This window comes from Anabrus simplex, chromosome 12 (genome assembly GCF_040414725.1).
Source record: "Anabrus simplex isolate iqAnaSimp1 chromosome 12, ASM4041472v1, whole genome shotgun sequence".
Lineage (NCBI taxonomy): Eukaryota > Metazoa > Arthropoda > Insecta > Orthoptera > Tettigoniidae > Anabrus > Anabrus simplex.
In genome coordinates this window covers 74,788,403-74,816,103 of record NC_090276.1, presented here as the reverse complement: position 1 = coordinate 74,816,103, position 27,701 = coordinate 74,788,403, and the positions used below count along the sequence as shown (strand labels likewise).

The 27,701-nt window shown below is 40.4% G+C and overlaps 1 long non-coding RNA gene across 1 annotated transcript in view; it reads right to left on the bottom strand.

The window, feature by feature from the left end:
• Positions 1-24,400, bottom strand: part of LOC136884293 (uncharacterized) — an 86,371-nt gene extending 61,971 nt beyond the window's left edge. Inside the window, exon 1 of the long non-coding RNA XR_010861341.2 lies at positions 24,243-24,400. This is a non-coding gene — a long non-coding RNA (uncharacterized lncRNA). The remainder of the gene's footprint in view (positions 1-24,242) is intronic.
• Between the last annotated feature and the right edge of the window lie 3,301 nt (positions 24,401-27,701).

Sequence of the window (27,701 nt, the reverse complement as noted above, 5' to 3'; positions counted from 1 at the left end):
TCTCACTATGGGGTACGTGTACTCCTTGTGGCGTCCGACGAAGGTAGTGTATATACCTAAACCTGGAAGGTCTTCATATACTAGACCTAAGGATTATAGATCCATTAGTCTAACGTCTTTTCTTCTTAAGACTTTGGAAAGACTGATGGATAGAATATCAGGGAGAAAGTATTAAGGAGACTTTCCCCTGCATCCTCATCAACATGTATACCAACCAGGGAAGTCGGTTGAGACGGCACTACACCAGCTAGTTTCTAGGCTGGAGAGTGCCTTGGATCAGTAACAACTTGCTATGGTGGTATTCCTAGATATAGAAGGGGCCTTTAATTACACATCTTTGGGCTCCATATAACTTAGTCTAGAGAGAAGAGGAGTGAGCAGGATGCTCATAAAATGGATTATGGCCTCACTGCAGGGCCGACAAGGTCTGTTTACCCTCAACGCAGTATAATGTTGAGAGCTAATATAGACAGGGAGTGTCCACAGGGAGGAGTATTATCACCAACATTATGGTGTCTGGTAGTGGATGAACTACTTACCACGTTAAGTGTTGGAGGAATTTACGCCCAAGGCTATGCAGATGACATTAGCCTGATGGCGGTGGGAAATTTCCCCAGTACGGTTTCGGAGCTCGTACAGAGCTCCCTACGTAGGGTGGAAAGATGGTGCCATGACAAGAACTTGTCGGTTAATCCCGACAAGACGGAGCTCGTAGTATTTACCAGGAGGAGGAGACTAGATGTACTGTCAGAGCCTTTCCTATTTGGGAAAAAATTAGTTAAGACAACCTCAGTTAAGTACCTAGGGGTAATCCTTGAGGCAAGACTGAGTTGGAAGAAACATATAGACCATAAGGTGGACAAGGCTTGCAAGATCATGTGGGCCTGTCGCAGGGCCGTCGGAAAGACTTGGGGCCTAGGATCTAAGGTGGTCCAGTGGCTCTATATTTCTATTACACGGGCCACGATCACCTTCGCATCTTTAGTCTGGTGGCCAGGCTCGGAGAGTAAAACTGTGACCACCAAGTTAAACAGTGTCCAAAGACTTGCGTGTCTAGGAATAACAGGGGCACTGGATACTGCACCATTATGTGCAATGGAGGCCATCCTAGGTCTTCCCCCCTTACATTTATATGTTAAGGAAATAGTGGGAATGAGTGCTTACCGCCTCGGTCACTCGGAGGATGGTCCTTCAAGAATCCGAATAGAGGACATGCCTCTATTCTTACAAGGCTTCACCAGACCTGCCCTACGACAATGATGATCGGGGACATGATGAAGCCTAGTTTTAATCTGAATTATAAGTTCACAGTGGTGATACCCACAAGGGAAGAGTGGGCAGCAGTTGCTGGGGCCCGTCTTAGGTTTGGGGGCTATACGTGGTACACAGATGGGTCGCGGACAGAGACGGGCACAGGCACCGGGGTCTGGGGGCCTAAGACAAGGCTCTCCTTTCCCATGGGTAAATATGCTACTGTTTTCCAGGCCAAAGTATATGCAATACTGGCCTGTGCTGTATATATATGGAACATGCCTGGACATAGAAGATGCATCACCATTTGCAGTGATAGCCAGGCAGTGTTAAAAGCACTATGCGCAGTTAGAACAACATCAAAAATGGCATGGAAATGCCAAAGGATGTTAGATCAGCTGTGTGAACTTAGCTCAGTTACCCTATTATACATAGGCGCCGGCAAGGGGGGGCACTTGCCCTCCCTGGAATTCTAAAGATGTTGATGTTTAATTGTTTAATATCATACCAGATTATTTCATAAACTGAAATTACTGACAGTCATCTAGCATATGTTATAACTGGAAGTTTCTGTAAACAATTTAATGTTGCTGACGTTATATTGGCTTTTATATTCAAGAAAATTGTTAATGTGCCCCCCCCCACTGGAAAAGATCCTGCGGGCGCCCATGCTATTATAGGTTCCTGGGCACACAGGTATCAGTGGAAATGAAGAAGCTGACAAACTAGTGAAACAAGGCTCAAAACGTCCTTTCATAGGACCAGAGCCTTTCCTGGGAGTGTCACTCCGAAGCGTGAAACTGGTAATGTCCCAATGGACAAACCAGTCTCACTTAGACATTAGGAAGAGGTTAACCATAGCAAGACAGGCACGTGAACATATCAAAGGGCCTAGCCAAAGTTATAAAAAGGTCCTGATAAATTTGAATAGGACCAGAATGCGAATGGTAGTTGGACTGTTGACAGGCCACAATACCTTACAGAGACACCTACACATCATGAAAATCGGCCAGGATTTGATGTGTAGAAGATGCGGTAGGGAGGAAGAGACCTCCGCGCATGTGTTGTGTCAGTGCGAGGCTCTTGTAAGCAATAGACATCGATATCTTGGCTCACATTTCGTGAGCCTGGAAGACATCAGGAATGCCAACATCCGGACACTGGTATCCTTTATGGGAGCACTAGGGCTGGACTAGGCAAACCCGTTTAAGGGACACAAAGGGTCTTCACAGACCTACGTGTGGAGCCCTGCCTTGGCAGGGCTCACCCATTCTTTATCTATCTATCTAGGCACGTAGGGTAAGTGTATCGAGGAAAGAATGGAAAGAAATGTGATTGTAGCAGGAGATCTGAATTTACCAGATGTCACTTGGGAAGGAAATGCGAACGATAGGAAGCATAGCCAACAAATGGCAAATAAGTTAATGTGGGAAGGACAGCTGATTCAGAAAGTGATGGAACCAACCAAAGGAAAAAATATCCTGGATGTGGTGCTGATAAAACCAGATGAGCTCTATAGAGAAACTGAAGTAATAGATGGTATTAGTGATCATAAAGCTGTTTCTGTCATGGTCAAAAAAAATGAGATAGAAAGGAAGGTCTTAAAAGTAGGACTATTAGGCGGTACCATATGGCTGATAAAGCAGGCATGAGGCAGTTTCTAAAATGTAAATATGATCGGTGGAAAATGGTAAATAAAAATGTAAACAGACTCTGGGATGGGTTTAAAGAAATTGTTGAGGAATGTGAAAACAGGTTTGTACCTTTAAGGGTGGTAAGGAATGGTAAAGGCCCACCTTATTATAATAGAGAAATAAAGAGACTAAGAAGGAGGTGCAGACTGGAAAGAAATAGAGTTAGAAATGGCTCTGGAAGTAAGGAGAAATTGAAGGAACTTACTAGAAAATTGAATCTAGCAAAGAAGGCATCTAAGGATAACATGATGGCAAGCATAATGGGCAGTCATACAAATTTTAGTGAAAAATGGAAGGGTGTGTATAGGTACTTTAAGGCAGAAACAGGTTCCAAGAAGGACATTCCAGGAATAATTAATGAACAAGGGGAGTGTGTATGTGAGGATCTTCAAAAGGCAGAAGTATTCAGTCAGCAGTATGTAAAGATGGTTGGTTACAAGGATAATGTCGAGATAGAGGAGGAGACTAAGGCCAAAGAAGTAATAAAATTTACATATGATAACAATGACATTTACAATAAGATACAAAAGTTGAAAACTAGAAAAGCGGCTGGAATTGATAAGATTTCTGGGGATATACTAAGGACAATGGGTTGGGATATTGTACCATATCTGAAGTACTTATTTGATTATTGTTTGGTTGGAGCAGCTATACCAGATGAATGGAGAGTTGCTATTGTAGCCCCTGTGTATAAAGGAAAGGGTGATAGACATAAAGCTGAAAATTACAGGCCAGTAAGTTTGACATGCATTGTATGTAAGCTTTGGGAAGGCATTCTTTCTGATTATATTAGACATGTTTGTGAAATTAATAACTGGTTGGATAGAAGGCAGTTCAGTTTTAGGAAAGATTATTCCACTGAAGCCGAACTTGCAGGATTCCAGCAAAATATAGCAGATATCCTGGATTCAGGAGGTCAAATGGACTGTATTGCGATTGACCTATCTATGGCAGTTGATAGGGTAGATCAGGGCCTCTCAGGGTGCATGCGCGTGGTGCATGCACTGTGCACGGTGCAAAAGACGACTTGGCTTGGTTGACCAGAGTGCAGGACCCCCCACTCCTCGATTTGGAGCAATAGCGCTTACTCTCTCTTTCCTCACGCCTGTCTCGCTCGCTCCGCCTGTCTCCCTCTGCCCCACTTTCGCCATAGCGCTCCAAATCCGGGATGACTTGAGCCGAGTATAGGCGAGTTGAGCCGAGCTTAGCCGAGTAGCCCAGAGACGAAGCGTTGATCCAAGCCATGCCGAGCGGCAGCGATGCATAGTGCACGGAGCTCTTGCGCCTCTATTTGCACGCATGAGATTTTGGGCGTTTGAGAGGCCCTGGGGTAGATCATTGAAGTCTACTTGTAAAAATGAGTGCAATTGGACTAGACAAAAGAGTGACTGAATGGGTTGCTATATTTCTAGAAAATAGATCTCAGAGAATTAGAGTAGGTTAGGCTTTATCTGACCCTGTAATAATTAAGAGGGGGAATTCCTCAAGGCAGTATTATCGGACCTTTATGTTTTCTTATATATATATAAATGATATGAGCAAAGGAGTGGAATCAGAGGTAAGGCTTTTTGCGGATGATGTTATTCTCTATAGAGTAATAAATAAGTTACAAGATTGTGAGCAACTGCAACGTGACCTCGAAAATGTTGTGAGATGGACAGCAGCAATGGTATGTTGATAAATGGTGCTAAGAGTCAGGTTGTGAGTTTCACAAATAGGAAATGTCCTCTCAGTTTTAATTACTGCATTGATGGAGTGAAAGTTCATTTTGGGGATCATTGTAAGGTATCTAGGTGTTAATATAAGGAAAGATCTTCGTTGGGGTATAATCACATAAATGGGATTGTAAATAAAGGGTACAGATCTCTGCACATGGTTATGAGGGTGTTTAGGGGTTGTAGTAAGAATGTAAAGGAGAGGGCATATGAGTCTCTGGTAAGACCCCAACTAGAGTATGGTTCCAGTGTATGGGACGCTCACCAGGATTACCTGATTCAAGAACTGGAAAAAATCCAAAGAAAAGCAGCTCGATTTGTTCTGGGTAATTTCCGACAAAAGAGTAGCGATACAAAAATGTTGCAAAGTTTGGGCTGGGAAGATTTGGGAGAAAGAAGAAGAGCTGCTCGACTAAGTGGTACGTTCCAAGCTGTCAGCGGAGAGATGGCGTGGAATGAGATTAGTAGACGAATAAGTTTGAGTGGCGTTTATAAACGCAGGAAAGATCACGATATGAAGATAAAGTTGGAATTCAAGAGGGCAAACTGGGGCAAATATTCATTCATAGGAAGGGGAGTTAGGGATTGGAATAACTTACCAAGGGAGATGTTCAATAAATTTCCAATTTCTTTGAAATCATTTAGGAAAAGGCTAGAAAAACAACAGATAGGGAATCTGCCACCTGGGCGACTGCCCTAAATGTAGATCAGTATTGATTGATTGAATTATCCAGGAGAAAGAGTTATCCAGGAATTAACATAAGGCAAACATTTAAGAAAAGTAGAAGGGAAGGAGGAGAGTAAGGAGAAGGTGGTAAATTTTCTTGTTGGCACCAACAAGGCAAAGCGAGCAGGAAAAAGTACCAACATAGTCAGGGATGTGTGGGATTTGATTATGACAGCGTGGGAAGATTAAGGGAGCGGAGATTGTTAACACTAGGAGACGAGCGTGATCGGGGATTTGAATGAAAATATGGACTGGCTGCGAGATTCGTAGATCGCAATGGGTGTATAGGAGATATGGATGTGCGCTCAGATGGTACATGTAAGTCAGGAGGTTTGGTTTGAAGGTTTATAAGGAGGTAAAAAGCAAAACAGAGCCATCTCCGTACAGGCCATGAAGGGCCCTGGAGGGGTGGAAGGCAAAGGCTTCCACTATTCGTAACCTCAGCACTTGGTTTGGTAGAGTGCTTAGCTATACGCCCGGCCATCTTCCCCCCAGGAATTAATCTGATACTCATTTTTGTGCAGGTTTAGTGAACCTCAGAACCATATGCTTCACCAGAAGCAGAAATCTCGTTTTTTAAATTGTTTGACTTGCTAACGGAGAATCGAATTTATAGGGAGGTACATTCAGGCAAACAGGGTAAACTAGGAAGTAGTGATGGAAAACAAGGAGCTGGGAAACAATAAAGTTGTTGGTGTTATACTGTATTGGTATTGGAATATAATTACATAATTTAATAGCCACATATATATATTGTAATAGGAGTTGAATCATGGCTGAGAAGTGATGTTATGGAGATGGAAATTTTCTCTAGAACTGGAGTGTTTATCGTAGACAGCAGGATAGAATTGATAGGAGAGGAAGCGTTCATACTGGTATAAGAAGAATGTGTAAGCTATGAAAATATTAACGATGGGAAACATGAAATTCTTGATGCTAGGCTCATATAAAGATAACGGGCGACTTGATGATTTTGTGGGATAAAAACCCAGAAGAGTTAGTGCCGATTCGGAATTATCTGGTAAGATGTTCAGCAAGGTGGGGAACGACACGTTACCAGATATTAATAATAAATAACTAGCAGTTTCCCGCTGTATCCGCCCACAATATACAAAGTATGGTGTTGTTCGTTACTATCCTCACGGATGTATTTGCAAAGTTTCGAGTTAATGAAATAAAGCACATGATTTGTTGTGGTAATAGAATATAATATTATGTCAACAAAACACTTGAAAATACATCACACAAAGAAATTGAAAAACATTCCTTGGAAAAACACTACGCGCCGAACTGTTAAAAAGTCCTTCAAAGATCTTCGTCATGGAGACAAATGAAATGTACTCATCACTTTTTTCAGAATCTACCAATTTACGTAGTTATTACCTCAAAAGAAAGCTCTTGATCCACTGAGTGTTTTTAGACCAAAACGAACTACGTACCTTAATTAGAAGGAAGGATATGATTGCTTCAATGAGAAAAAATGTTGAAGAAATGAGACGTCAAGTTGAATGTGCACTCATAACTTTCCTCAGAATCAACCAATTTGAATAGTTAAGAGCTGAAATGAAAGAGCTTGATCCACCGAGTGTTCTTAGGCCAAAACGAACTCCGTATCTCAATTAGAACCAAAGATACGATTGCTTCAAGGAGACAAAAAAATTGAAAAAATCAAATAATTTGAGGAAGGCGAAAGTTAAGTGATTTATAGTACCTGATGACAAATCTGTGCATGAATGCCTTGCAGTTACAAAAAAAAAAAAAAATTAAGTAAATCGACCGGATAGAATGGCCGGACTGACTGACTTTATTTTTCATAATTTTTAATATATTGATAATAATGTTATTTGTTTTACGTCCCACCAACTACTTTTACGGTTTTCGGAGACGCCGAGGTGCCGGAATTTAGTCCCACAGGAGTTTTTTATGTGCTAGTAAATCTACGGACACGGGGTTGACGTATGTGAGCACCTAAATGCCATCGGACTGTACCAAGTTAGGGTCAGAGAGCCAACACCTCAATCGTCTGAGTCACTCAGCCAGCAACGGAAAAATCATGACCAACAAATTGTGAATAAGTTAATGTGGCAAGGGCAGCTGAATTAGAAAGAACTGAGGGAAAAATATCCTGGTAAAACCAGAAGAGCTCATCAGAGAAATTGAAGTGATAGATGGTGTAAGTGATCATGAAGCTGTTATAGTCGTCGTTAAAGCACCCAGCGAGTTGGCCGTGCGGTTAGGGGCGCACAGCCATGAGCTAGTGTGTTCGAACCCACTATCGGCAGCCGTGGAAGTGGTTTTCCGTTGTTTCCCATTTTCACACCAGGCAAGTGCTGCTTCCTTCCCACTCCTAGTCTTTTCCTGTCCCATCGTTGCCATGAGACCTATCTATGTCGGTGCGACGTAAAGCAACTGTAAAAAAGAAGGAAGGCTGTAAAAGTAGGACTATTTTATCAAACAAACAGAACAGTAATACAAGTTGTTTCTCAAGTAGAGTTCTGAACGAGTCTTATGTACGGAGTTTTCAATAATATTCACAAGTAAGCAGAAAAACAGAACTTGATTCATAAATATTTTGCAGGAAAATTTTATATACGAAGTTACCAAAAATAATCACAAGTAAAAAATTAGAACTTGCTTCATAAATAGATTTTCTTAATAAATGTCCTATTACTGTACATCGGCTTCTTGCCTAAGATCAAAGTCCATTTCATGATACGAAATGTGGAAAGCTCTACCACCACATGTACCAACTAAGCAGTCTCCATTGGGAAATGCACTTCTCTGAAGGACCATCTAGCACCTTCTCCACGTTTTAACATCTAGAAGGAGAAATGGTGGCAGGGGGGAAAAATGACACTCTGCCCCTCAAAGATCCCCTGACGAAGTTTCAGTGCGAACGGCGTCTAGCGCTTTGACGACGACAGTCATGGTAGCGATGTTTTTTTGTTTTTTGTTTTTTTTTTCAAAATGGCGCCCGGTAATGACGACGTAGTGTTTTATTCTCCGAGTAAATTAACCGTAAAATGTGACGAAAAGTGCGGAAAATGTCGAAAATTAGTGAAAAATGGAATGTTGTGTGATTCATGTGATCGATGGTGGCATTATAAGTGCGGAAATTTCCCTAGAGACGTAAAAACTAATGAAAATGTTCACTGGATTTGTGAGCAGTGTGTTCGGAATGTTGTTGTTGGGGACGGCGTTGACGAAGCACCGAAAACAGTCGATGAGGAATATAAAAGTGCATTAGAAATTATAAACATTCTAAAAAAGGACAATGAGACTCTTAAAGTTGAAAATCAAGAATTAAAAGAAAGACTGCGGTCGCTAGAATTTGGGACTGACCATTCTTCGAGTGATATACCGGTACAAGTAACAAACTCGAGCACGTGGTGTCAAGTAGTTCGTGGATGGCCGGCTAAGAAGAAATCTACAACTGAATTTCCGGAAATAAACATTAGAAATAGGTTTTCTGCCCTAAATAATTTAATCCTGGAAGAAAGTGATCGCGCGTGTGAAACCAAATCATCGCGATCCGTTGCCGTGCCGAGTTTAAAATTTAGGCCTAGAATTCAGATTCAAGACCCAGTTAGGCCTAAATCAGCGAAGGTAGCTGTGTTTGGTGATAGCCAAGGAAGGGGAATTGCGGGAGTGATTAACGACGAGAATATAGCAGCAACCGGAGAAATATATCCAGGAGCTTCTATCAGCAGTGTTGTGGAAAACGTAGAAGCAGCAACTAGGAACTTCGGGAGCGGCGATGCAGTGCTTATCATCGGTGGGACGAACGACGTAGCTCGCGACGACGCCAAGAATGTTATTTCTGAACTTAAACATACACTAGGGAAGCTGACCCACACTAACGTTTTTGTAGTGAACGTGCCCCACAGGCATGATTTGAGTAGAGACTCATGTGTGAACATTGAAGTGGACAAGGTCAATACAGATATTGTTAAAATTTGTAAACATTTTCGGAATACTCAGGTTATTGAATGCAGCAGTTTTGAGAGATACTGTTATACAAAACATGGCCTCCATCTAAACAATTCAGGTAAACGAAAGATAGCAAATATTGTTCTAGATTTTATTAATCTTAAGATATGTACTGTAAAACAGGCAACTCCCTTGAGTTATAATACTGACCAGCAAAACTAGTAGAAAGAGCCAGCTGTACTTCAAGCTGGCTCAGTCAACTAGAAAAATAAACTCAGGATAGTAAGGAATTTCAAGTTACCCAGTTGCAACAGTCAAGTTTTAGGGAGGAAGGGGGTCTGAGATTGCTCTTGGTAAACTGTCAAAGTGTAGTAAATAAACAATTAAAATTCGGTACATTGATGGAATCTTATGAGACTGATGTGGTGATAGGAGTGGAATCGTGGTTGAAAGAAGGGGTGGGTAATAGAGAAGTATTTCCAGAAGGGTACACAGTCTATCGTAGAGACCGAGGAGATAAAAAGGGAGGGGGTGTGTTTATTCTGGTGAAGGAAACTTACTGTTCACATGAATGGTTTACCGATGACAGGGATGAAATATTAGGGATAAAATTAGTTTGTGATAATATGAAGGAGGTGGGAATTATAGGAACATACAGGCCTGGAAGAGAGGAAAGAGACATGGAAATCTTTGAAAAAATAATAGATTATACTCATAAAAACAATAATAATGATATGGTAATAATTGGGGGAGATCTAAATTTGCCTGAAGTTGAATGGAAAGGAGCTGCAAGTGAAGCCCATGAACAGAAACTGGCAAATAAGTTAATTTGGGAGGGAGGATTTACACAAGTAGTACAAGAACTGACTCGTCTCAATAACTTACTAGATGTATTCTTGGTTAAACCATGGGAAATTGTTGATAAAACTGAGGTAATTGAAGGAATAGGAGACCATAAGGCTGTAATAATGGATGTAGGACTCGTACCAAAAAGGCTTAATAAGAGGGTTACACAAGACAAGAAATTGTACAGAAAAACTAAAGTTGATGAATTTGGGACTTACCTTAAATCACAATTCAGTTGTTGGATAAGTGAAGGGAGTAACGTGGATACACTTTGGGCTAAATTTAAAGGAATTATTTGGGAAGGAGAGAAGAGATTTGTACCTGTTAAGAAGGGTAAAATGACCTCAGACCCTGTTTATTATACAAGTGAAATAAGAAAATTAAAAAGAAAATGTAGAATAGTAAACAGGAAAATCAAAGAGGGTAGGGAGAGTAGAGAAACTAGAAAACAGCTAATGAGGGAACTGAATAGAGTGAAAAAGGAAGCAAAAGAGAATTATATGAATGGCATACTTCAAGAGGGTAATGACCACAAAGGGAAATGGAAAAAGCTGTATTCATATATCAGGAATCAAAAAGGAAAAGGAGTCCAAATTCCTACAATGGTGGGAGAAGGGGGTGAACACTATTTAACAGATACTGAGAAAGCAAACCTATTTAGTAGGGAATTTAGAGATTCAGTCGATGATTGTCAAGAGTTGGAAACCGAAACAGAAGATAGAGAGGGAGAGAGACAGAGGGAAACAAGAAGCTTCTCATTCACAAACGAAGATATTTTCAGAGAAATCCAACTGCTTCAGCAAGGAAAAGCTGCAGGAAGTGATCAAATTACTGGGGAGGTATTAAAGACAATGAGGTGGTACATAGTGCCTTATTTAAAATTTCTCTTTGACTATGTCATAAATAATAGTGTGATACCAAAGGAATGGAAGGAATCTATAATAATACCAATTTATAAAGGAAAGGGTGATAAAAGGAAACCAGAGAACTACAGACCAATCAGCCTGACCAGTATAGTTTGTAAAATTCTGGAGAGTTTAATATCGAAGTACATCAGAGGGATATGTGATGATAAAAATTGGTTCATGAGGAGCCAGTATGGATTTAGAAAGAAATTTTCTTGTGAGGCACAACTGGTGGGATTTCAGCAGGACATATCAGATCAGTTGGATTCAGGAGGTCAGTTAGATTGCATAGCCATAGATCTTTCCAAAGCCTTTGATAGAGTGGAACATGGAATATTATTAAAGAAATTGGAGGGAATAGGATTGGACGTAAGGGTTACACGTTGGATAAAAGCATTTCTAAATTCAAGGGTTCAGAAAGTCAAAGTAGGAAATAATGTATCGCAGGAAGAGAAAGTTTGGAAGGGAATTGCACAGGGTAGTATAATCGGTCCGTTACTTTTCTTAATATACGCAAATGATTTAGGGAACAATATAACATCAAAAATAAGATTGTATGCAGATGACATAATTGTTTATAGAGAAATTAACAACATTGAGGATTCTTCAGAATTACAAAGGGACCTTGAAAGTATCCAACAATGGGTTGAAGAAAATAATATGAAGGTTAATGGAGGCAAATCAACTGTTACAACTTTTACAAACAGGAGCTTGAAAACTGAATTTGAATATACTTTGGATGAGGTAGTTATCCCAAAAGATGGCAAGTGCAAATACTTAGGTGTGAGATTTGAAAGTAATTTGCACTGGAAGGGTCATATTGATGACATTGTTGGGAAAGCATACAGATCATTACATGTCATAATGAGGCTACTTAAAGGATGCAACAAAGAATTAAAAGAAAAAAGTTACTTGAGTATGGTTCGTCCATTATTGGAATATGCAAACAGTGTTTGGGATCCTCACCAAGAATACCTAATAAAAGAAATAGATAGTGTGCAGAGGAAAGCAGCAAGATTTGTAACAGGGGATTTCAGGAGAAAGAGTAGTGTATCAGAAATGTTAAAGGAACTTGGGTGGGAAACTTTAAGTAAGAGAAGGGAGAAAACTAGACTTACAGGATTATATAGAGCCTATACAGGAGAAACAGCATGGGGAGATATCCGTGAGAGGCTTCAGTTGGAAAATAATTATATCGGCAGGACTGACCACAAATATAAAATTAGAAGGAATTTTAGCAGAAGCGATTGGGGTAAATTTTCATTCATTGGGAAGGGTGTGAAGGAGTGGAACAGTTTACCAGGGGTAGTGTTTGATCCTTTTCCAAAATCTGTACAGATATTCAAGAAGAGAATAAACAGCAACAGAGAAAATAAATGAAGTGTTAGAGGGCATTCGACCGGTGCAGGTTATTGTAAATAAAAAAATGTGTGTGAATAAATTAATTCCATCCCCTGGTCTAAGGAGTTTGGACAGCCAAAGTAGGGGACTGCCTGTAGGGGTGAAGTACAGTGGGGACTTCGAGGGCCCTGGGACCGCTACGGTAGCTGTGAAGGCCCTTCAGGAACTCTGAAAAGTGGTGGCAAAAGGGGCTCTGGTTAAGACGCAGCAGGTCGTTATGCTACTTAGGATCCAGAACGGGTAAAAAAAAAAATTGTAAATAAATAAATGCAATGTAAATATTATTGTTATACCAGTTTTATAGTATCATTTGAAGCAATTCCACATACTGTATATCAGTTGACTATATTTGTAAGTAGTATAGGAGATATTATAATTAGAATTTTGTAAACAATATAAATTTATTAAGGATGAGCTGTGTGTTTAATAGAAAACATTGTTAGCGTAAATTGTATAATATTGTATTATAGGAAAAATTTTCTTCTCTTGTTAATTTAATATTTAGTGCTTGACAATAATGTATTTTAGTGTACCATTTGCCACCGAGGTAGACACCTCATTTGCAAATAAAGAGATTTTGATTTGATTTGATTTGATTTGATGTTCTATGACACATATGATGGTAACTATGTGGGGAAGTAGTTTAAGTTGTGTAGAATCCAAAGAAACGAAAATGTTTCCAACTAATGGTGTGCTTCTTTAAGAAAGATGGTGGCACTTAACCTCATATATTCATATATTTTAATACAATGAACCACGAAAACCTACATTCATCAACTGATAGCGAATCTTCCACCTGGGTGACAGCCCTGAATGCAGATCTTTGATATTATATTACATATCTTTATTTCTAAGCACCATCGGTATCTGGTAATGAAGAGGTTGAGCAACTACTATCTCTCTAAATCTATAGCTATCTACTACATCTACTCTGTAGCATCGCACACATGCAAGATCCTACCTCGACAACTATCTACACTAACTACTTAACTACCTTATTCTAACTAAGTTTAAAAAACTGACTGGTTGCTGCATCCCCCCCTGGTAAGGACACATGCCGTCCAACCCGCGGATACCACCACCAGCCCTGCCTAGTGAGGCCGGATACCGAACCTCACAGACCCTTGCTGACAATGTGTTCTTCACCATTCCTTACACTACACACATATACACAATCCAATCTTCTACATAGTCTGCCACTCCAGACACACAACAGTTCATCATTCCAAACTCTCCTTTATCACTAGACCTTAATCCTCTTACTACTTACTATATTCTAAATACACTTACACTGCATCCTTACCAACAGTTCCTCATTCAATCCTCTAAACAATCCATCGTTCTTCAACGCCTACCCCTTCCAAATTCTACTTTGTTCACTTCTTCTCACAGTTCTTTCGCCGAGCTCGATAGCTGCAGTCGGTTAAGTGCGGCCAGTATCCAGTATTCGGGAGATAGTAGGTTCGAACCCCACTGTCGGCAGCCCTGAAAATGGTTTTCCGTGGTTTCCCATTTTCACACCAGGCAAATGCTGGGGCTGTACCTTAATTAAGGCCACGGCCGCTTCCTTCCAACTCCTAGCCCTTTCCTGTCCCATCGTCGCCATAAGGCCTATCTGTGTCGGTGCGACGTAAAGCAACTAGCAAAAACAGTTCTTTCCACACTCTCCATTACATTATACCTTAATCCTCTTACTGCTAATACTTACGTGTGGTATTTCTAGCCGAGTGCAGCCCTTGTAAGGCAGACCCTCCGATGAGGGTGGGCGGCATCTGCCATGTGTAGGTAACTACGTGTTATTATGGAGGATAGTGTTGTGTGTGGTGTGTGAGTTGCAGGGATGTTGGGGACAGAACAAACACCCAGCCCCCGGGCCATTGGAATTAACCAATGAAGGTTAAAATCCCCGACCCGGCCGGGAATCGAACCCGGGACCCTCTGAGCTGAAGGCCAGTACGCTGACCATTCAGCCAATGAGTCGGACCTCTTACTGCTTATTCACTATCTTCTACATAAATGTACACAACAGTCATGCAAACAGTTCCTTATTCACACCACTACTCTGTTCACTCTTCCTTATTCTTTCTTATGACATATTACAATCATCTCTAATTTCCCATACTGTCCTCTTAACACATAAACTTCTATATATATATACACACAACCTCCTTATAACTACTTCCCTACTCAATCTATTATAAAACATCTCGCTCAGGACAGCTTACCATTCCCATGCGCAAGATGTTACCTCTCATCTAATTAAATTACCTACTCAGCCCGGCACCTGCTCTTATCCAAATTACCCAACCTTCCTTATCCTATCTAATACTACTTATTAAAAACTCTTTTCACAATCACATGAGTTCTAGTATTACATGCTCGTCTCTTAATACATTTAATTATGCACAAATCTCCTCTTAATACATATACCTTAATATATAATACAACATTCTTATACTATTTTTTCTATTCAATCTACATAACAGCATCTTGCTCAGGGCGGATGACCATTCCTCTGGGCAAGGTGTTTCCCTCATTTACCAAAATCTTCCTTCACTACTGCCTTTATCTTAATCCTACAATCTTTCGTTGTATTCCACCAATTTTGCCTATCTCTATCCACTTTTAATTCCCCTCACTCTTCCTATTATTCCCTCAATTTCTTTAAAAATCCTGCTCTAACGACATTTAAAAACTTCGATATATTTGCTCATCTCTCCTACTCTCTGCACAGCTATGATGACATCTTGTAACCTTTAACTTAACTTTTCTAACCCCTTATGTAGCAATTTCCTTTTTATCTCATCCAAGGCTCTGCAGTGGTTGAATATATGCAAGCCTAACCAACCCTCCCCACACAAAATACATATATCCTTATTTTCTCTTCCTACCCACACCTTATTTCTCGGAACTCCTAACACTCACCAATGCAATCCTCTCAGCTCTTTTACTCTCAAACTCCGTTTTCGGGTTAGTTACTTCCGCGAATTTATTTAATATTGATAGATAATCTCTATTCCTACATTCCCTTATTCAATTCTACTTTTCTATATCTAATATTCTCCCGTTTATCCTTTTTCATATCCATTTTTCCTCCCCCGCACCACACAACACTCCCATATTCCCCAGACCTATTTTGCAACCTTTTTTTTTACACTTATTTACCCAATATCCTTCATTCTCTATATTTTTCTGAAATCTATACGCTTCCTGTAATAATTTCCCTCCCTTCCCTTCCTCCAGTCTTATCCAATACTTAATCACCCTCTTCGCTATTTCAACCAGATATTTGATATGAAATGTTTATCAACATTTGCAGGGATATTTCAATGAACAATCCGCTGAAAATCTAACTTAAGATATTTGGAAAACAAGGCTCATCGGCAAGTATATTTCCCCAGCAATTCAGTTAACTTACACTTTCGCTAGTTTTTATTGAGGAACGCAAGCTAATTAATTATCCTCATTATCATAAAGTATCGAGAGTGGCATGAACTTCGTAATCAGAAGCAAAACATGCGCTAATGTGGCGTATTATTAGTTTGTTGCACGTTAGAAGTCAGTGGCGTACACTGAGGGCTACCAAGGCTATCGGTGAAGACCTAACCTCAAATGAGAACGATAGAAATCTGGAGTACATTGTAATGTAAGCATCTGATACATTTTTCCATTTACAAATCTTGAACGCAATGAGATAAAACGATCGTATTTCTGAGTGCAAGGTATCGGAGAAAGATATCGCAGCCCAGGCACTCCGTCCCTCTCCCCTCGCCTCACCCCGCATGACTTGCAGTTGAACGCCCGATAGGACTGGGGACCGGGGGGAATATAAGTGTGCTAGTCTTCGGTCTGTCAGATCGCCACTGCTAGCTCAAAGACTCCAAAATTCTCCAGAAGTTTCCGAATTGACACACGCGTCCCTCATCGTATATACTGTACTTCCTCGCCTCATACTCAGATAAGAGTGCTGGTATTCACTCCCTCTTGCTCCTAGATCCTTGTAGAAAGACACTGCAGGGCTACTGTTCAAAATGAGACGCAGGTCCGTGAGGTGACGCAGGCAGGCCCCGATTTACAAATGGGCGGACTGGGCATTTGCCCAGGGCGCCAGTTTTTGAGGGGCGGTGGCTGGCGGATCGAGTAATTGTGGCCTGCGTGAATTACGTCTTAAATTCATTACACTCAAATTAATTTTACATTCCACAAATTATTCCAAATATTTTATTAGCCTATATAAAACACTTTGAACTATTCTAACTTTAAAACCGGGCCGATGACCTTCGATGTTAGGCCCCTTTAAACAACAAGCATCATCATCATAACTTTAAAACATGAATTTAATCTATATATTTAAATTTTATAAATGAAATGTGTCTTCTTTCTAAAATTATTTACTTACATACAAACCAACGGCTTTTTAAAGAAAAAGAAAAACAGCCTGATTCTTATTTGGCTGTTACCTTTATTTGGCTTGATAAGTTTAATTATGAGAATTAACTGTATTTGCATAATGTGCTGTTTTAAAACTCATAATCTTGAAAACTGTAATATCTAATTTGTAAACAATTATTTTTAGAGGAACAGGAAAACGAGCAGGGGGTGGGGGGCGGCTAAATATTGTTTGCCCAGGGCGCTAACTACTTGAAATCGGGGCCTGGACGCAGGGTGACTGCGAACCACAGAAATGACTGGACCCGCGGATGTTACGGCGCAGGGTGACGTGACGCAGTTGCTGCCCGTGGTGGCCCTGCGGACCGCAGTCTCTCTTCCGCAGTTTCCTGCAAGACTCACGGTGATTTTGGTTGTTCATATTGTTGCTGAACCATTTTACTGACTCAGGAATTATTTTTTGAAAAATCATATTAAATGTATTTTTTGTCTAAACTACCATAAACTATATATTGTGTTTTGGGGAAGAAATAATTTACAATATAAAGCAACAAAATACCAATTTACTGCAGTTAAATGTTTTATGTATCGATGAATGAAAAAATAATTGTTTTGAAATGAGAAATTCCAAAAATAAAGTCATGTGACAATTACAAAATATTTGTAATGGTTAAACTGAGATATACAAATTGAAAACTGCTTATTTCCATACACAAAAAGTGAGTTTTAGTGAGAAAAATAAGTAACAAATAATGTGACGAAGTTATGATGAGGGGGTATGAGGGAAGGAAGTAATTGTGAGCATTATTTCTTTTTCTTTTTACAAGTTGCTTTACGTCGCACCGACACAGATAGGTCATGAACTGCGGTCCAACTTGCGACTCACTCTGCCGTGAAGAATTCGACGTGTCACCCTGCGTCAACTCACGGATCTGCGTCTCATTTTTCGGCCGGTCTTATTGGAGTAACACAGTTTTATTTTTATAGGTAGATCTGCTAAAATGAAATGCAATCTTTCAGGTTTAGTGTTTTCTTTGGTTGGTTGGAATCGAACCTGTGATCATGGGTCGGAAACCACCACTGATTTCCCGAGAAGAAAGCTAATAAACCAGTGAACGATGGGTAACACTGCTGGCAATGCTGTAAAATTCAAAATAATAATAATAATAATAATAATAATAATAATACTGCATGGCATCTGTATCGGCTTGGTGGTGACCTAATGAGGATAAAATGAATGGCGAAGACGTGATAAACACCCAGTCCGCAAGCAAGGGGAATTCAGAGTACGAGGTGTTGATTCTGAGAATTGAACCCGGCCCATCGGACCAAAGGCAAGCATTCTATCAATTTCGCAACAAAGCCGGACTTAACTTTGCTAAACCTTAGGCTACTATCTCCACTGATCAGGTGTTGATTATTGACAGTAGCAGATGGCAGGGCAGTAGCTTGTGAAACAGCACTGACAACACAGCAGGCTACTCTGTTGGCTATTGGCTGCAGCTCAGAACACTTAGGGCTTGACATTCACCAAACCGACTATCGAAAATGGGTAAACTAAGTCTAGTGGTAACCCACGTCTTGATCCCAGCACACGCCACTGTTAGAACTGAATAGTTGAATTAAGATTGCAACGCTAAGTTACGTGCGTGAGACATTCGCTACTGTGCCATAGTAACTTTGAGAGAAGCCTCATATTTATCGAAGTGCAGGAGTTCACTAACAGCAACATATTCGAAACTTGCCATGAGATGCGTGACCCACACCATCGGAAACTGTAAAAAAAAAAACACATTTGTTTGTCATGGTGCTGACGATATTAGAGAAACTGAAAACAAAGCAGAGAATACGTTTACTCCTCCAGTGGTGATAAGTTTACTTTATATTTTTCATGTGGTGTCAGCTGATTTTGAAGATACCATTCGCTGAGCATTTAACGTTGCCATTTGCCGGCCGGTCAGTCAGCTGTTTCCCCAAGCCTTGAGCTCCCTTCCGCTTGCGCACAAAAGCAAATCCCTCCCTCCGCTCAGGCTTGTTTGGTGGCGGCAGACAGCAAGCAGAATCGTCTTGTGCTGGTTCGCGACGGACAGTTTCAGTGCGAACGGTGTGGCGTGAGAGGCTATCGATCTGTGATACCGTGCCGGCTTCAGTCCTTAGTAAATCCAAGTGCTACTGGGATCTGACTGCTTGGGTGAGTAACCTGACAATACGTGATCTTGTCTTGTTTCGTGCAACAGCTAAAAGGATAACAAACATTATATATCAATAGTCGTCAAAGGATTTTCGCAAAAACTAATTCTTTTTAGTACTGTACATACAATTACTCATTTATTTTTTGCGCTCGTAAACATGTTACTTTGACGATAGTGAAGGCACCTTTATAGGTAATCCCGAGAGAGCACCCCATCATGCATTGCCTGTGTTTTAAAGGGATCCATACCCTATACCTGCAACGAATTGAACTTGTATTTGCAAGTCTCTATGAACAACAGCTGATTAATCCGTTAAAATGAAACATCCTTGGATAATTACATTGTATTCCAATTTATCTGGGATATCCAGTCAAAGAAGCATTTGAAATATTTTCCCGCATGTATTTATATGAAAAATACATTTGTTTTTTTTAAAATCCCTTAGTATTAATTTAATGCAATATTAATTATTTATCGGATTGCCTGCACTCAGTGTATTAGGGTAGCATTTCACTCGTTCTTTGTGCTTAATGCAGCTGCTAAACGTCAGTGTTCCGCTTTGTGTCCGTTGCATTTGATTGATAACAAAAGATGGACCTGTTCTGGTTGGGGGTGCCTTTGTAGTTTCTGTCGGGCATTTTTAAAGAGAGCTTTGCTTAATTCAACCGAGGTGGTTGTGAATCTTGGAACGTTGTTGCTTTCCCAAGGATATTTCCTTGATGTGACTTTAAAAAAAAAAAAAATGTATTTATATAATTATTATGCCTTTGTAAGTGGCGAAGTTACGGCTTTTGGGCGTACTTAAAAGGGATTAAAACTGCTGTTTTTAGTTGCTAGATAGACTACGTTACTGGTATTAACGTTTAAAAGTAATGCATCTTCCTATAAAATACTTTGGCCCCCTTTATTGATATTTGGCTGTTATAGGAACAGCTTCACGATTGTTATTTTGTGTACTTATAATTCAGTTGTTTTGTTGGTTAGGCGAAGTAGAAGCAATAGTGTACTATAATTTCTTCCCGAAACTTCCTTTCTTTTCTTTTTCTGCTTAACATATTAGTTGGTATCATTTAATATGTAAACATGAACATGCTTATTACAATAATAATTTGGAGGGTAACGAAAACTATGAGTGCAGATAGACTAGCGAAAAATATTAGAGATACAAGCACACTTAACTGTCACGAGCAAGATAGCAGAGTGGACTTAGCATGAAGCATTATTTACACGCAACACATTGTGGACGTATGTGACGACTGGGATTCATGTTGTGTTGAACGTTTTCCAACTCTTGTCCCGTTTCTTTTACGAGGTCGGGTATGAAGAGAGGTTAATCTTCGTAGCGATTTTTTTTACGACCAGGTGCCCTTCCTGACGTCAACCTCATGTGAGGTGTCATACGTGATACAGTATGAGGAGAGAGTGAAACCTGGTGCAGCTCCCATGACCTACTCCTGGTGAATAACACAAGGCTTAATCTCCCCATCCGACGGATGAATTGCAGTCAACTCCATATGAACACTGCGGAGAGGTTTGGAATTTAATCCAGACTTCACTTTTCCCACCCTGCCGGCCAACATGGGACTCTGACTTCCCTAAACGATCACGGCCACGTGCGGGCTTGAATCATGTGTGTACTCTTATGTTTTGTTTTATGCTCCTCATAAATGCTGTACTCCCTAGAAACTACATCTAGTTCTTTTTAATATTTATTTAAATGTCCGACTCGTTGGCTGAACGTTCAGCGTACTGGCCTTCGGTTCAGAGGGTCCCGGGTTCGATTCCCGGCCGGGTCGGGGATTTTAACATTAATTGGTTAATTCCAATGGCACGGGGGCTGGGTGTATGTGTTGTCTTCATCATCATTTCATCCTCATCACGACGCGCACGTCACCTACGGGTGTCAAATAGAAAGACCTGCACCTGGCGAGCCGAACCCTTCCTGGGATATCCCGGCACTAAAAAAAAAAGCCATACGACATTTCATTTTTTCATTTAAATTATCCGATGGAATTATTTCTTCATCTGTCTGTTTTCAGAATGAAGGATGAGTGGTCTCAGGATAGGACGCGTCTGTCTGCTAGGTCATCAGTTAAGCCCTGCACGGATGCGGATATCCGCGGATCCGCGAACTTAGTGTCTTGGCGGTTACAAAATGTATGGCAGTGCGGGTAATTTTGCTGATAATTTCTAAATAATGACTTTTATTGATTTTCACTCAGGTATACTCATGTTTTTGCCTGTGATTAGGCGACCCTTGAGATTGGTATGGGCGAAGAGTGATATATAAAGAGCCTTGAGACCATAAAGCCTACCTGGCTCCTGTCCGCAATTAATGGAAGGAAGAAACAAAGGTCAATACGTCGGTGGTTGTCGCAAGAGAAAATTCATCCTACACCTGTGACTATAGGGGTTCTGGTGCCAGGTCTGTACCTTGGATGTAGTATACCTACTGTATTTAAATACGTATTTACAATATCCGCGGATAACCTTTCGCGGATGCGGATATAATTTTGTATATTCGCGCAGGACTCTAGTTATCAGACGGTAGGCTACTTGGACCCTCGGAGCATAACTGAAGATTATACAGAAGGAACCGGGAAAAGAAAAAGAAAAAAAAAAGAAAAAAAAAGAGCGATGGCGCGCCACAATGAGGCGTGCAGAGGAGTGAGCTAGACTGACCCTGCCCGTAACACTCGGGCGCACTAGTGCTAGAGGCATGGTTTTTTTTCACATTCATTTATCTAAGAATGGCTGTAGTGGGACAATCACATAGCATGTCCGTGATTCCTCGCATTGATTTTTTTTTTTGTTCTTCCGGTATAAGAGGAAGCCAAGTGCCAGGTTAATGTTCGAAAACTGCTGTCAGGTGTTCAAAGACTTTAAAGCGTTGCCGAAACGATCTCAATAGACCCTCTTTACAGCCTATAGAGCTAGTTACCTATTCTTGGACTTTCATAGATATTTAAATGTTAAGCGACTTCCCATAAACTACCATTTCATCCAGCCCAAATAAAATTATTTGTAGCCTAGACTGTAGCGCCTTATTTCCCGATATTACATATCGATTTTCATTAAATTCTGTTCTCCCCTTTTTCTCGTGACTCGGCGTTGATATGGACTTAAAACAAAAATCGAAATTTATGAATATCTTTATCATAGTCGGTACACCGAGCTCGATAGCTGCAGTCGCTTAAGTGCGGCCAGCATCCAGTAATCGGGAGGTAGTGTGTTCGAGCCCCACTGTCGGCAGCCCTGAAGATGGTTTTCCGTGTTTTCTTATTTTCACACCAGGCAAATGCCGGGGCTGTACCTTAAGGCCACGGCCGCTTCATTCCACTTCCTAGACCTTTCCTATCCTATCGTCGCCATAAGACATATGTGTCGGTGTGACGTTAAGAAAAAAAGCAAGAAAGAAAGAAAGAAACGGTAAAAAATGTGTAAGACATAAATGGTCGGAAATTTAATTCTGTATAATTTTAGTTCTGCAGTATTTATCGATAAGACCACTAATAACATATATTTTTGAGAATGCAATTTTAGGCCTTTCACCAAAATTTCACTCAGCATAGATTACACCGATTTCATTAATTTCTCTTCAGCCATTTTCAATTGATGCGTCTACATAGATAGAGATGCCGGAAAATTTCAAAAATGTGTTGTTTTCTTCTTACTGTGGACACGCTGGATACAGAAATACCATTCTTTTAAAAAAAAAAATCTGAGCAAGGTACAGACAACATTCGTATTATATATATAGATAGATAGATTTCGCGAAAGGAACGCATTTTACGCGTTAAACAAATATAGGTCAAAGGCAGGCATTTATTCGAGTAGAAGCACGGTTCCCCTAGTGCACCGTCACTGCATTGCCCTACCTAGGAGGCTTGCAGTGGTGCCTCAACGGCGTAGCATTCAAACTGATGAGCCCGCTGCTACACTGGGGCGAAAGACTGGTAATTTCACGATTGAAAAAGCCTAAAGACTTAAAGAGCTTAGATGTTTTTAACATTTTACGCGTTGTTTCGCGAAACACGACTCTCCTCCTCACTTGTATTTCACTCGTTTAATTTGTGAATCATTTGTGTGAAATATATAAGCCTACATAGAAACGATATTGATAATCATTATTCCTTTAGCCTATGAAACACTTTCACTCTACCATTTAAGGGCTTTCCTAGAATATTAACATGAAGGAGCCGAGCTGAGTAGTGGAGCGGCCAGGTTCGATCTTCTAGTCCGGTGCCTTATGTGGGTAGATTTACTGGCAAGTAAACTACCTCCTGAGGGACAAAATTCCGGCACCTCGGTGTCTTAGAAAACCATAAGGTGGTGGTGGTGATTATTGTTTTAGGAAGTAGTACTAGGCAACCATCCTCTGTATAACACTAATCAGAGAGAATAAAATTGAGGGGATCAGACACTTCGAAAAATGAAGGTATCGGGCAAATAAAGGCAAGGGCCAGAAAGGGCGTGAAAATCAGAGCCTCCCTAGCCCTCGGAACCTAAATGCGTCAGGGTCCGGTAGGATAGATGAAAGTGAGGAGCCTGGCGCATGTAAGTGGAAGCAATGCCAGGACTCAGCTAAGGGCCCCGTGGTCGCCAACCCAGGCCCCTGGGGCCCCTGTTATGTTGAACTAAGAGGCGCTGGGCGAAGGATTGTGGAGGTGCTTAAGTCAGAAGTTTGCAGTCCGAACGATGAGGGGGGGGGGGTTACGTCACAGTGAAGATCTGTTGAATTCCCTGTACAGGTACATACAGTATTAGACATCGCCATTGAGGATGACTAAGTGACGTTTCACCAGTACATAGTTTCATTCAGCCGAAAGACTGAGGTAGTGGTGGTTATTGTTTTAAGAGAAAATACGACCGGGCAACCATTCTCAGTTAACACTAAACGGAGGGACGATGCAATAAGCTGACAAATGAAGTTAAGTAAAAGAAAGACAAGGGCTACGAAGGGCGTGGAAATGTGACTAAGCCTCGAAATCTCCTCAGATTTGAACAGAAGAATGAATTCATTTCAGGAACTTTCTTTAGAATGTTCAAATATAATTTTCTTATTTTTCGTTTCTATGCGCCAGTTGGGCGCACTAAAAAAAAAAGAAAAAAAAAGAAATGGACACCGCATTTCTACCCACTCCACACAATAAAGCAAAACAGAAAATTATTCTAACGAGATATCCGCTTACCTTGTCGTGAAACCGCTGTCAGTCCTCCTCATATTTTGAATAACCGTTTCCGCTTGAAGGCAGTCGTACGTGCTTAAAGGCACTTCTAGATACCAGACGCCCTGGCGTGTATGGTAATAAAAATGTTTTTAAAACCAGGGACAACAGGAAAGGCGCTGCCTCATTGAATACTTTGCCAACTGTGACCTTCGAAGTTACAACTACGCTTAGGAAACTGTTTTTTATTTGCAGTCTTTCCTGCAGATGTATAGTTCCGTTAAAAAAATAGTACTTCGATATAAGAAGTTGTTTTAAACACATTACAGTCGATTCTTCAGTGTTTCGTTTTTGTGCTACTGTATAGGCTAGGGCCGTGCTGCCTCGTGGTCTGCTCGGGGCTGACCCCACTACTGTCTGGGGATGTGATGTAAGACCACACACGCTGGATTCCTAATCTTGCATTTTTTAGCTGACATCACAAACCGTTTGAGTGATTTAAATGTTTCTTTATAATGTACAAAATGTTTCCGTGTGGGGCAGAATTCGTGCTTTAAAGATGGAATTTTTATTTTCGAAAAATAAAAATTACAGGAAAAACATTTTGAAGACTTTCCATCTTTAAAACCATGTGAGTTGTCCGACTGAAAGGCTGGTAGTTACTGTAAAGTCCTTAAACAATTCTACAAATGGTTTACAAATATCGAGGAAATGTCATATTTTTAGGACGCCCTTGCCTATACATTTTGAACAGATTCAAGTCAAATTTCAAAGCTTACTGATAAAGTTTCAGTGTAACAGAGTATTATATTCCCGGCAGCCTCCTTGGAACAAGAAGTTTCTGCGTATCGCGTACCTGTGAGCTTTCATTCACGTAGATGAAGATGGTTTTTCACGGTTTTCCATTTTCACACCTGGCCTTAAGGTCATGGTCGTTTCTTTCCCGCCACTATCCCTTTCCCTTCCCATCGTCGCCATAAGACCTATCAATGTCTGCACGACGTAGAGCAGATTAAAAAAAACGTTTCGGTTCTATGTACCTTTGCAAAGACACATTCTCAGTGACGAATCAGAATGAGTCATATTTGACCGATCTCACGTTCGAAACGAGAGTACACATTTCATTCTGCTCAAACAAGTTTGTGAAAACAAAGAAATGCCGTCCTAAATGCAGAAAAATGACAAATGTATTATTATTATTATTATTATTATTATTATTATTTTAAAGGCTGACGACTTTTTAAAAACATTTGTGACTTCCCTCTACCTGTAACATATGCCGGCCGTGTACATCACTGGCTATCTCTCTCCTTCGGGAACTTGCTATCACCACTGAGCCGGGACTGCTCACTTGCCCTGAAGTTGATAATCAGACATCTAATTTATATGCTGTATAAATCACAAACATAAGCAAGTAATTATGATCCGAAAAGTGCTGAAATACGCGCTTAATTATGCACTTATTTTCATACTATTAAACACGTTTATGAAATGCAAACTTAAGATTTCTCTACTAGACTCACACATTCAGCCAAACCACAATCATGATCATGAATAAACTAAATAAAAACAAACACTACTCCAGCTGCGGCTGTTTGCGAGACGTATCAGTGTTCACTGTTAAAACATATGCACACGTCTCCTGGATAAGACCAAGACAGACTCCAATCCTCAGACCGTAATATTAAAAAACATGGCGGCTGAAGTAGCCGGACTGCTGGTACTGGCTAATATGAAAATACCACGAACAAACGGCGGTAATTTAACATGGTAAATGTAACATCACAGGGAAAATAACTTTTTCACGCGTGAAAACTCTTCGCCAGCAAGTACGCACCACATATAATCAGATAGGGAATCTGCCACCTGAGCGACTGTCCTATAGTGATTGAACTAGAATCACATATATTCTACTAGAAAAAGAAAACAAGCTGATTATTTAGAAATTTCAATTAGTCAAGTAATATTTTCTCTTATATTTCACTTCACTGGAAAGATGAGAATACATGATAAAACTAACATCATTTTGATGTTTCAAATAAATTAAGGTGTGAAATTCTTCAGTTTATTCGCTCTCATGAGAACTATGAAACATAATTTGCCTTAGTTTTGAAGTTGTGAAAGATTTCTTATGTTCAGCACCTCAATGAAAGGAAAGTACACCCGAAATAATTGATGTTTGTTGTTTAAAGAGGCCTAACAACTAGGTCGTTGGCCCCCGCAATAATAATGTTACTGGTTTTACGTCCCACTAACTGCTTTTTTACAGTTTTCGGACACGCCGAAGTGCCGAAACTTAGTCCCGCAGGAGTTCTTTTACGTGCCAGTAAATCTACAGACACGAGGCTAGCGTATTTGAGCACCTTCAAATACCACCTGACTGAGCCAGGATCGAACCTGCCAAGTTGGAGTCAGAAAGCCAGCTCCTTCACCGCCTGAGCTAACAGCCCAAGTACACCCGAAACGATCGGCCCTGGTAATGCTAACATCATAGCAGCACTTCACACAACGATGGTAACCTTAGTAATGAAACGTTCAGACACTGAAGATATAATAGGCTTTTACTCGTTAAAGAACATGAGTGCAGAAACTCTATTGACTCTAAACATTGATTTTTAACCGCTTGGACGAGCTTCAGTTCGGTGTAGTATGCTTGATAACTGATAACCACAGCATGTATCAGGTATTGGTAGTGTAAAACCCTGCGTTACAAACCCAGCTAATGCCTCGCCAGTCACTATTCTGTGTAACAGTGTACAGATTGCTCCATCGTCACACTTATAAGTTTTGTTATACTCCAAGATCCTGCCAAACATTTCCGCAGGCAGCACAGATTATTGTAAAATATACTTGCATTTAATCATTCTATCTTTGAAGCGCACAGACACTGACGGAATATCACAGTATCAGTTATATTCTATCGAAGTTCATATTTTTCTAGGAACACGAATAGGTTTCATCGTTTGCAATTAGAGAAAAGTAATCCCTAACCTCAGACTTATTCTCAAAATAATGTATGCACACTACAGTTTTGTCATGGATTTCAAAATAATCACGATGTGTATTCCTAATCCACTTCGCTCTTAATGTTTTATTCCATAGAAAACTTAAGAATAGCAGTATGAGAGGCCTTGCCATAGTTAGACTTAAACCTGGTTCACAACACGATCTAAACAGTCTCACATTACTGGGTATAATTACAGCTCCTAAGTGTCCGCTGACTCATATAAATCAAAGAAACTAATATTTATCGTCAACTTTAATGAAATTACACCGAATACGTATGATAACAACAAACCAAAACAAACCCACATTTCCAACATGTCCAGCTACTCGATTCGTCATTTTTGAACGATCGAGAGGAGGAGGATTGGAGTCTCTTAATCAAAACACACGATTATTCACAATTAGTAAAATTGTAAGAAAACAAACGTGAAGAAACACACTTAAATACACATTCCTCTTTCATTTTAAACTGCACAC